Genomic DNA, 9,267 nt, shown 5'->3' on the forward strand with positions numbered 1-9,267 from the left:
GTAATAGCGGAGAGAGAGAGAGAGAAGGTGGGGGGGGGGGGGGGGGGGATTCTCGGTTTTAAAGTTTAAACTTCGAACAGCTGCTGTCGCACGAGGGGTCATGGGGGATTTCCTGGATGGAGGTGTCCTAATGGCTTGGGTGTTAATATGAATTCATAGACGACCCATTAGCGCTCTTTCCTAACCCATCGCCTCCTCCTCCTCTTCCTCAGCCGTCGCGCCATAATGGACCCTGGCTCTGGCCACTAGTCTGCATGTAGCGGATATAGCGTGGATTTATTCCGATGTTCCCAGGGATTACACCCTCAGTGAGCTGTGTATTATGAGTAGATTTAGGCCCATAACTCCTGAAGATAAGGGGGGATTGGGGCGATTGTTTAAACGGCGTGTTAGCCATCATAGCTGTGTGACACGGGGCAGACTGTGTGTGTGTGTGAGTGTGTGTGTGTGTGGGAGAGAGAAAGATTCAGGACAAAACGTTCAGAGCATTGATGTTTCATTGAAATTCCAATCCAATCTCATTCACAACACTATTCTGAAATGCTTTAAATGAATTCAAATGAATGCTTATTGTAACCAAAATGCTTTTTTGGATAATGAAAAGCTTTTGGGAGCATTAATCAAAAGGGAAATTCCAACGATTATGCACAATCGGTGGAATTTATTTTCACGTCGTCGCCTCTGGTAGGGTTTCAACCGTTTCATAAAAAGAACACTATACAATAAAAAGAGAAAGTAGTGGTTCTTTTTTTCTTTTAACAGGGGAAATAAAAAGTCATTTGAAAGATTTTACACAATGGATCTGTGGAACTTTGCAATATATATTAGGTTACAGAATTTGAATAAAAGAGATTCAAACTTTAAGTCTGACCCAGCGTGACCTCAAGTCATTCTCCACTTTATCAAGCATGTAACGAAAGCTTTTTTACTATGATAAACTGGAGCACAAAACAGCCAAAGAATGTTGCAAATCTACAGAGGGAGACGTCCAGTCTTCCTGATGGTTCCCGGACATAAATTTGGAGCTCCGGCATGCCGCTGCTGCTCCACAGATGTGTGACTTCTGGTATTGTGGTCGGAGTGCAGTGTGGCTATGCAGCCCTGCGGTGAGGCTCTTTACAAGGCTTTGGGGACAACTGAGAGACCACTCTGACCACAAAACACAGCTCCATAAACACAGTCAGAGAGCCTGACTCTGACAGAGGACGGCCAGCACACACAGCCGAGGACCGGAGGTCTGTGGGATAGCTTCACTCACGACGACCAAGTGTCTCAAAGCTGAGTTTTCAGTCTGTGACACGGATATACAGGTTTGTTCTGATGCTCAAAGTTGCATAAAGCATGTGTTAATGTGATAATACACCAGCTGAGAACTACATAGTTTCTCCTTGTTTGCCCAAATTAAAGACAACAAAATAAACAATTCTAAACAACTCTCTTCTGATAAAGCTGATTAAAGATGTCCAACCATCTCTGCTCCCACCATGAGAAAGACTTTAAGAAAGCTTGTTAAGAAAGTTCAAAGCTTGTTAAACATAGGCTCTAACCTGAAAACAAATTGAATAAAAATCAGACTTTCATTATAGAGCTACTCCCTTGCTATCACTAACTTAATGCTGTACATAGTGTATGCCTGACAGTATAAATATAATATACAGACGGACCTCAGTAATCTGTGAATGCACTTTATGCATGATCGCCAGCAATGCCTGCAAAAAATATACACTGCTGTATATAGCTTAAAGCTGCACACACACATCACTCCAAATGATGGCAGGAGATTCTTTTTTAACCATTTGAAGGATTAATTACCCTGTCAGTATAAACTGCACATTTCTACAGTACTTAAAAACAACAGGATATTCCAGATAGGAAATAATTTATTCAGTGTATAAACTAAAACTTAAACTAAAAATGATGGAAACACAAAATAATGTTTGTTTTACTAAAATGTATCAGAGCTCCTTAAAAGTCTGAACTGCTGTGCACAGTTTAGTCAATTCTAATAGTGTGACCATGTTGTCATTTGAGTAAAAATGCTGTTTATTTCCTTTTATTACATTATCACTTCATATTAAAGATAACTGACTACTCATTTAGCACCATATAGTAAAATTACATCTTTGAATGTTAAACCAATTAGCTAGTAAAACCTACTTAAACGTTTCTAAATAGTAACTAAAGGCTTATTAATGGCTAATTAACCATTTATAAATGTTTTATTGAATAGTAATCTATTGAAAGGACAACCTTTGGGTTTCCATGTTGTGGCTTTTCCTAAATCCAACATAATTTTTGGTAGCTATTAAATCATGTAGAGCATTTAGGTTAAAATCTTGTTAGCATTACACTAACTAGATTAATTACTATAAGTGAAAAATGTATTAAGGATTTAGCTAATTAAAGATTTGATGATTGATGATCTGTATGATATGTTAAGTATGTCACTAATGAACTGCTATTTGAGTAAAATGTCATCAGAGAACAGTAACAGTCCTCATCAGTGGAATATTTTGCTTTCCTCCGTTGTTGCCAATCAATCAGTCTTGAAATGAAGCACCGGTCCAGTGAGCTTTTCCCTTCAGTATTGTACCAAGCTGTCAATTTACAGACAGAAGTATGTCGTCTCTAAAATGTTCCAATAAATAAACATTACTGTGCAAGAGGACAGCTCTTTCCGTGTGTGTGCGTGTGCTCGTAAAGTGTGCATTGCCAGATCTACAGCCTACATTCAGACAGCGACAGACAGACATTATGTAGCTGTGTCACACACACACATACACACACACACACACACAGAGAGAGGAGCGGGTAGAGAAGCAACATCTCTGCTTGTTATTCAGCTTATGGATTATGTTCTGTTTAAATGACATCTCTTCAGCTCTGCAAAAAACAACTTTAAAACCCCCCCTCCTTTTTTTCTTTTTTCTTAAATCATGTAACATATTTCATCAAAGTTCTTCCCAAAATAAACACACGGTCACAATGAACATGCTCAGAGGCCTTGCAGAAACTGAGCTGGATGCGGACCAACAGACAGGAAGTCGATTTAATCCCTCTCCAACCGGAGGTCAGAGGTTAACTTCCTGCTTCTGGAGTTGAAGAAGAAGAGTCGACACATGAAAAATATCATTGTCTTATCAAATTGTAATTTTTCTGTTCTCGTGTGACAATTGTTTGCTTTCAACTTTGCAGGGTTTTTTTTCCCTCCCTCTGTCAGATGCGCACGCTCACAGAAATGCCCCAGACGGGTGTAATTGGTGTGTAGGGATGGTTGCCACAAATAACTGTAATTACCAGAAATGACTTGTTGCATGAAAACAGTCACGCGTGTCATTTTATGTTTGAATAAGGCAGTCAGATGTCAGTGGAACTTTGGATAACAGCACTTTGCGACTCATTTTTAACACATTAAAGCTCATTGTTTTCAGTCAAGCTGCGGTTCCCGCTGAACTCTTCACACGCTGGTGTGAAATGAACTTCTGAGTGTTTTTTTACCGCTGCAAAGCTGCTAGAAAGAGGGGTCAGCAGCCCCCTTTGATAATGATAATGCATAACACACGCCGGCGTACGGATACACATAACAAGCAGGCACGCGGAGGACAACAAGCGTGCATGCAGAAGCACTTGTCAACAGAGAGGCGTAAACACACACGGGCGCGTGCACACACGAAAACTCGCTCATCGTTTCAGTTGTGCCCTTTGAAGTCCTCAAATATCATGAAGCATTTCCAATCTAATTATGTGTGTTCATGTCTCTCTCTCTTTTTTCCCACTCTCGCTCTGTTCTCCCCAGCTGTGAATTGAGGGAGAGAAAAAAAAAACACACACAAACAAACACACACACAACAACCAGGAAAAAGTGTGAAAGCATTATGATGAGACCGCACGGAGAGAGACAAACATGGGGGGAGGGATGGAGGAAGAGGAGGAGGCGGATGTGTGTTGACAGTTGGTATGTCCGCCACTCTTTGGGTCATTAAGAAAGAGATACCCCGTATCCTCGCTCTGGGATAGTTGATTTAGAAGCCGCTTAGGGGGGGGAGTTTGAACCAGAACCAGGGCTCGTCACTGGGACCGACCTGTCCGTTAAACCCCACCGGCGGGGAGGTCGAGCTGGGATGAGGAGCCCGGGGTCGCCCCCCTCCCCGCTTGAAGCTCCGTGGAGACGACTCGAGGTGTTAGCGTTTAAAGTCGAACGCATGAATTTATGTGCAAATGGAGGAGAAGGGGAAAAAAAGCAACTTGAGGCTCTGAGGCCTCTCCAGCCATGTCTGTCTTCTCGGTAAATAAATCTAAAAGAAGTGTCTTTTCACCGACAGCCATAAAGAAACATTAAATCAAAGGCAAACTCTCACTCGGAGGGAACAAATTAGTAAAAGGCAATCTGGGGAACAGGCTGTAAGTGTTGTGTGTCTATGTGTGTGCGTGTGTGTGCGTTAGGACAACTGCTCCTGTGTGTGAACGCGTGTGTCTGCTGTCGCTGCTCGAAACAGTTCGAAGTGATACAGTTTTTTTATTTGTGAGTGTGTGTGTGTGTGTGTGTGTGTGTGTGTGTGTGTGTGTGTGTGTGCGTGTGTCTGTGTGTGTGTGTGTGTGTGTGTGTGTGTGTGTGTGTGTGTGTGTGTGTGTGTGTGTGTGTGTGTGTGTGTCAGTGTAACAAGAACATAATCTATAGGAGGGTGCAAGGTGTGTGTCTGTGTGTGTGGGCGGGCAACGGCTTGTGCCTCGAGTTTGTGTTTTTTATTTTTCTGTGAACACTAAGAAGGGAAAGAAAATACATTAAGAGAATATGTATGTGTGTGTGTCTGTGTGTGTGTAGGGGAGGATCATGTGCATTGGACGTGTCCCCATTTTTCTTGCACGGTGCTCGTTTTCTTTTCCCCTTGCTTCCACCCCTCCGCAAATCACGGCTGGTGGCAGCGGCGGTGGCGGTGGTGGTGGTGGTGACATTTGGGAGCAATTTTGAAGTGCGCCCGCAAAGGTTGTCAAGGGATTAATCTCATCTCACGCTGGGGCGCAGAAAAAAACGGCTTCCTCCAAGAATTAAACACAATTTACCCATCAAGACAAGTCTTTCAGGATGGGAGACAAGCATAAATAATATCTCCTCGGTCCAGATTCGCTAATTTACAAGCTTAGCATCTCCAAATGTTATTAGCAGGAATGACGAGGTTACCAGAAGGCGCTGTAGGGAATGATTTGTTATCCGGGCGAGCAGCAGCTGCGGCAAAGAGAGCATGTTGGAGTGCTCGGATTGAAAGGGAGACATACCTGACACCCACTGCCTCACCCCCCCTCTCCCTCTCCCCCCCCCCAACCGCTGCCGCTACGACACCCGGGACTGCGCTCACCTCAGGCTGGCAGATAGTGAACTTGGCATCTCTCGAGCTAATGTTCTTTTCCACTCCTCTCATTCTCATATGCTTTCAGTCTCCCCTTTCTCTCCCCTCTCTCTCTCTCTCTCTCTCCCTTATTGCTGTTTATTTTTCCTCTGTTTTCCCTCGGTTTCTCTACCTCTTTTTCCTCTTCTGTATCACTCTTTCTCTCCCACTTGCTCTTGAGGCTCGAAACATCAAATAGAACATTTGGGCAACCGTTGTCATCTTGGCAAGTGTTGAAGTAGCTCTCGTCTGCGACTTTTCTTTTTTTTTTTTTTTTTTTTTTGGTAAAAAGAGAAAAAAAAAAAGGGAGAAGGAAGTTAGTTTTTTTAGATATTCAGCCGCTCTCAGCATATCAGTCAAAGAGAATACAGATGTCTCTATGCCTCGTCCAAAAAAATATGTTTGTCTCTTCTAAAGATCTGTATCGGCGTCTTTGCTCGGTCACCGTCAATCACGAGGCGCCCGAGAGTTCTCTCGCCAAGTTTAGCGGAATTTTTCCGTGATTAACTTTGTAAATAACCAGGTGCCTCCTGAATTTGGATGCCGCACCTTTCTCTAAGCTGACAAGGAGCTATAACACCCTCAATCTGACGTCGCCGTTGTGTGAGATGGATCGCTCGCTTTGTATGTGCCTTTGTGCATGCGTGTAGGTGTGCATGTATGAATGTGTGTGTATGTGTGTGTGTGTATGTGTGTGTGTGTTTAAGGGAGAGTATTTTGATCTGTGCTGGCTGTTTATCTTGCTGAAACAGGAGTCTCCCGTCACTCCAGCCCTTTCTGATCCTGACAGATGAGTTCAACCCCAGCCTGCAGCCTCCGAGGGGAAGAAGAGAGGAGAGGAGAGGGAGAGGAAAAAGGAGGGAAGGGGAGGAGGTGGTAGGGTGTGGGGGAGTAGAGGGGGGTAAGGGAAAGAAACAGATGGATATAGGAAACAGAAATAGGAAAGAAAGTAAAGGAAAAGAAAGAAAGAAACACACTCAAGAGGTGGAGAAAGAGAAGAAGACAGACAGAGAGGGAGAGAGCGCTTAGCTTCACCTGCCAGTCTGTGTTAGCGGGGATGAGCCAGAGTTCCCTGCTTCTGGAAGCTTAGTGTCAAAGGTGGGACTGCAGGGCTCTGTCTGACGTGTGTGTGTCTGTGTGTGTGTGTGTGTGTGTGTGTGTGTGTGTGTGTGTGTGTGTGTGTGTGTGTGTGTGTGTACTGTACCGGTGTGTGAGTGTGTGTGTGTGTGTGTGTGGGCATGAGTCTTCGTGCCCAGTAGGGGTTCCCCCGCATGTTCCCACTTCTCGCCTCTCCACCGCTCCTCACATCACCTCTCTCTCTTGCCATCACTCAGGGGTTGGGGTGGGTGGGGTGGGGGGTGTGGGGGGGGGAGTGGTTGACAGATGTGTGTGTGTGTGTACAGTGGTGTGGATCGGTAACACAGCAAGCAAAGAGAAGATCCTGATCTCTGCCAGACTAATTGGATGATACATCTGTGTCTTGTTTTGCAACTCTTATTTTATTTTATATTATTTTCTGGGTCACGTTGTTTTGGAGAATTTCTAGATAATTTTTTTAAGGTCCTTTTTAAGGTAAAATTGCTCCACCATCATTAGAAGTAAATCACTTTTTTAGACTTCAAATTGGGAGTTTCAGTGTGTTGTACCTCAACCAGCAGCCTCTGCATTATGAAATATCCTGTTCACATGACTAACATTTGGTATCAGAGCACCGGGGATTACAAGTCACTTCTAAGCAAGTGGAGGGGGGAGGAAAAATATTATTGGAATGTCTCTTTCAATTCACCACTAAAGACATGCCACATCAGCACCATATATGGTCAACATTTTAGATTCAATCCAACATGAGACAATATGATTAAAATATCTTGCTGTACTAAAAAGGAAATTAATCTTGGAACGTTAAAAATATAAACTTGAAAACAACTTAACTGATTTTTTTTTAGCTACTTGAAGGCAGAGGAAACAAGCTGGAAACACAGCGCTGACTGACTTTTGCTGGAAAAATGATTTATTGTGTTCGACAACTAACTGCTAACTTTGTCCTTGTGCCATTTAATGGTGGACAGTTACAGTGACAATGAGTTTTTAGAGCTATTTCCCAGAGAGAAAAAAAAGTGTCATATCTGGAAATGATGCCAACAAGAGTGGTGAGAGTGACACAAAATATTTAGAAGGTGAGGGCTGTAAAACTTCAATAATAAACATGAGGACAGCTGCATTTTTTCTCCTCATCAGTAACCCATTCACATTATACATAGTCATTTCATTCATTGCTAAAATGTACATAAAAAATAATTATGGCAGCTTAAAGAGGCTATACAGTAATTTTCCTGAATAATTGTTACCATGACATCTGTGTTCTTCTCTTCTTACTTTTGATTGTGTTCAACTACTCATAAACCTTAGCGTACATCTGACTATACTGGTCACTTAGAACCAGAAGTTGGCTCACCTGACACTCAACAACAAGCAAGCTGAATTCTCTTTGGGTAAATTGGTTTTATCTTGAGTTTAAGGGCCTATTAGGCACCAGCAAGGATATGTTTTTTATTGCTTGTGAGACAAAAAAGAGACCGTATTAGTGTGTTTAGATTGATTTATCCCAGAAAGACCAAATTAATCACTGTCAGTGGGAAAAAAAATCAAACACTCACACCTCTAAAACCCAGGTGTGTCAGTTCCTGTCAGCAGTACTTCAATTGCCCAGTCTGTTAGTTCTGTTCCTTTCCTTTAAATCTTATATTCCCAGCAAATGTTACCTCTTTATTTTTCTCATTTGCTTTATCAATTTGTAAAACCATTTTGGTTTATAAAAGATCTTTATAAAAAATTCCAAAAAAACATCATTACTCATCAGCTGCATTTAAACCGGCGAAATTTCATATCAAATCACTGAATTTGCTCATGCAGGTAAAGAGAATTTATGTGAATTTTTCATGTCAAAATTTGTGAACTGTCACACAAATGTACATTGTCAACAACAGAAACCTGTAATGACAGTGCTGACCAGGAATCTAAATTGGAGGAAGCTATCATAGTGTACGTATTAGCGATGTTGCACCACCTTATTAACTGCTCCACAAAGGATGAACGATTTGCAAGAGTTGACAGTTAGCAAGCTTGCTAATTGGAAGATGTTTTATCCCCCTTTGATCAGTAATGATGTACAACCCTGAAAACAAAATGGCAGTACAGAGAAAGAAGTAGGGAGAGACGTTGTGACTCAACAAAGCAAGCTAGCATGTCCTTGGCTAGCGAATGAGTCAGTGGTTAGCTCAACAGCTAGTGTTCTTTATTATTTAGCAATGCGAGTTTCACTTCTCGAGCTAAAAGTGGAAGTCTGGCATAACTAAACATTCATTGTTATATGTGTCTTACTGTCAACCTTGTGACAATGACAGTTTGAAAATTGCTAGCGGGAAATAAAGAAAAGAAAAAAATTGTCATTCATATTGAGACAAATGAAGTGAACTGCACAACAACCTGTTGAGCAAGGTTATGATGTAAACTGGGATATTCAGCAATTTTACAAATGCCATTGTGATTTTGTTCATTCTTTATATTATGTACTAGCTGATTCGAAATTCTAACACCAACACCACACAAACAGTTTGAAATTAAACTGCTTCTCATGTGCTTTTTAAGTCATCTAAATCTAGCACATTTTATAAAGGTGTACCCCAGCACACTAAAAGCCCATATTATGTCTGTGTACCTAGCTGTTCTAATGTTGTCAACAAGACTGCAACCTCCACACGTATTGTATTTATTGCCAAAAACATGGTTTTGCTGTTGCTTCAGATCCCACCCCCTGCCCTTCTTCTCTTCATCTTCTTTCCCAGACCCCTCACTGAACCCCATCACCCCATCGCCGAAAGCT

Source organism: Scomber scombrus, chromosome 22 (assembly GCF_963691925.1).
Source record: "Scomber scombrus chromosome 22, fScoSco1.1, whole genome shotgun sequence".
NCBI classification, from domain to species: Eukaryota; Metazoa; Chordata; class Actinopteri; order Scombriformes; family Scombridae; genus Scomber; species Scomber scombrus.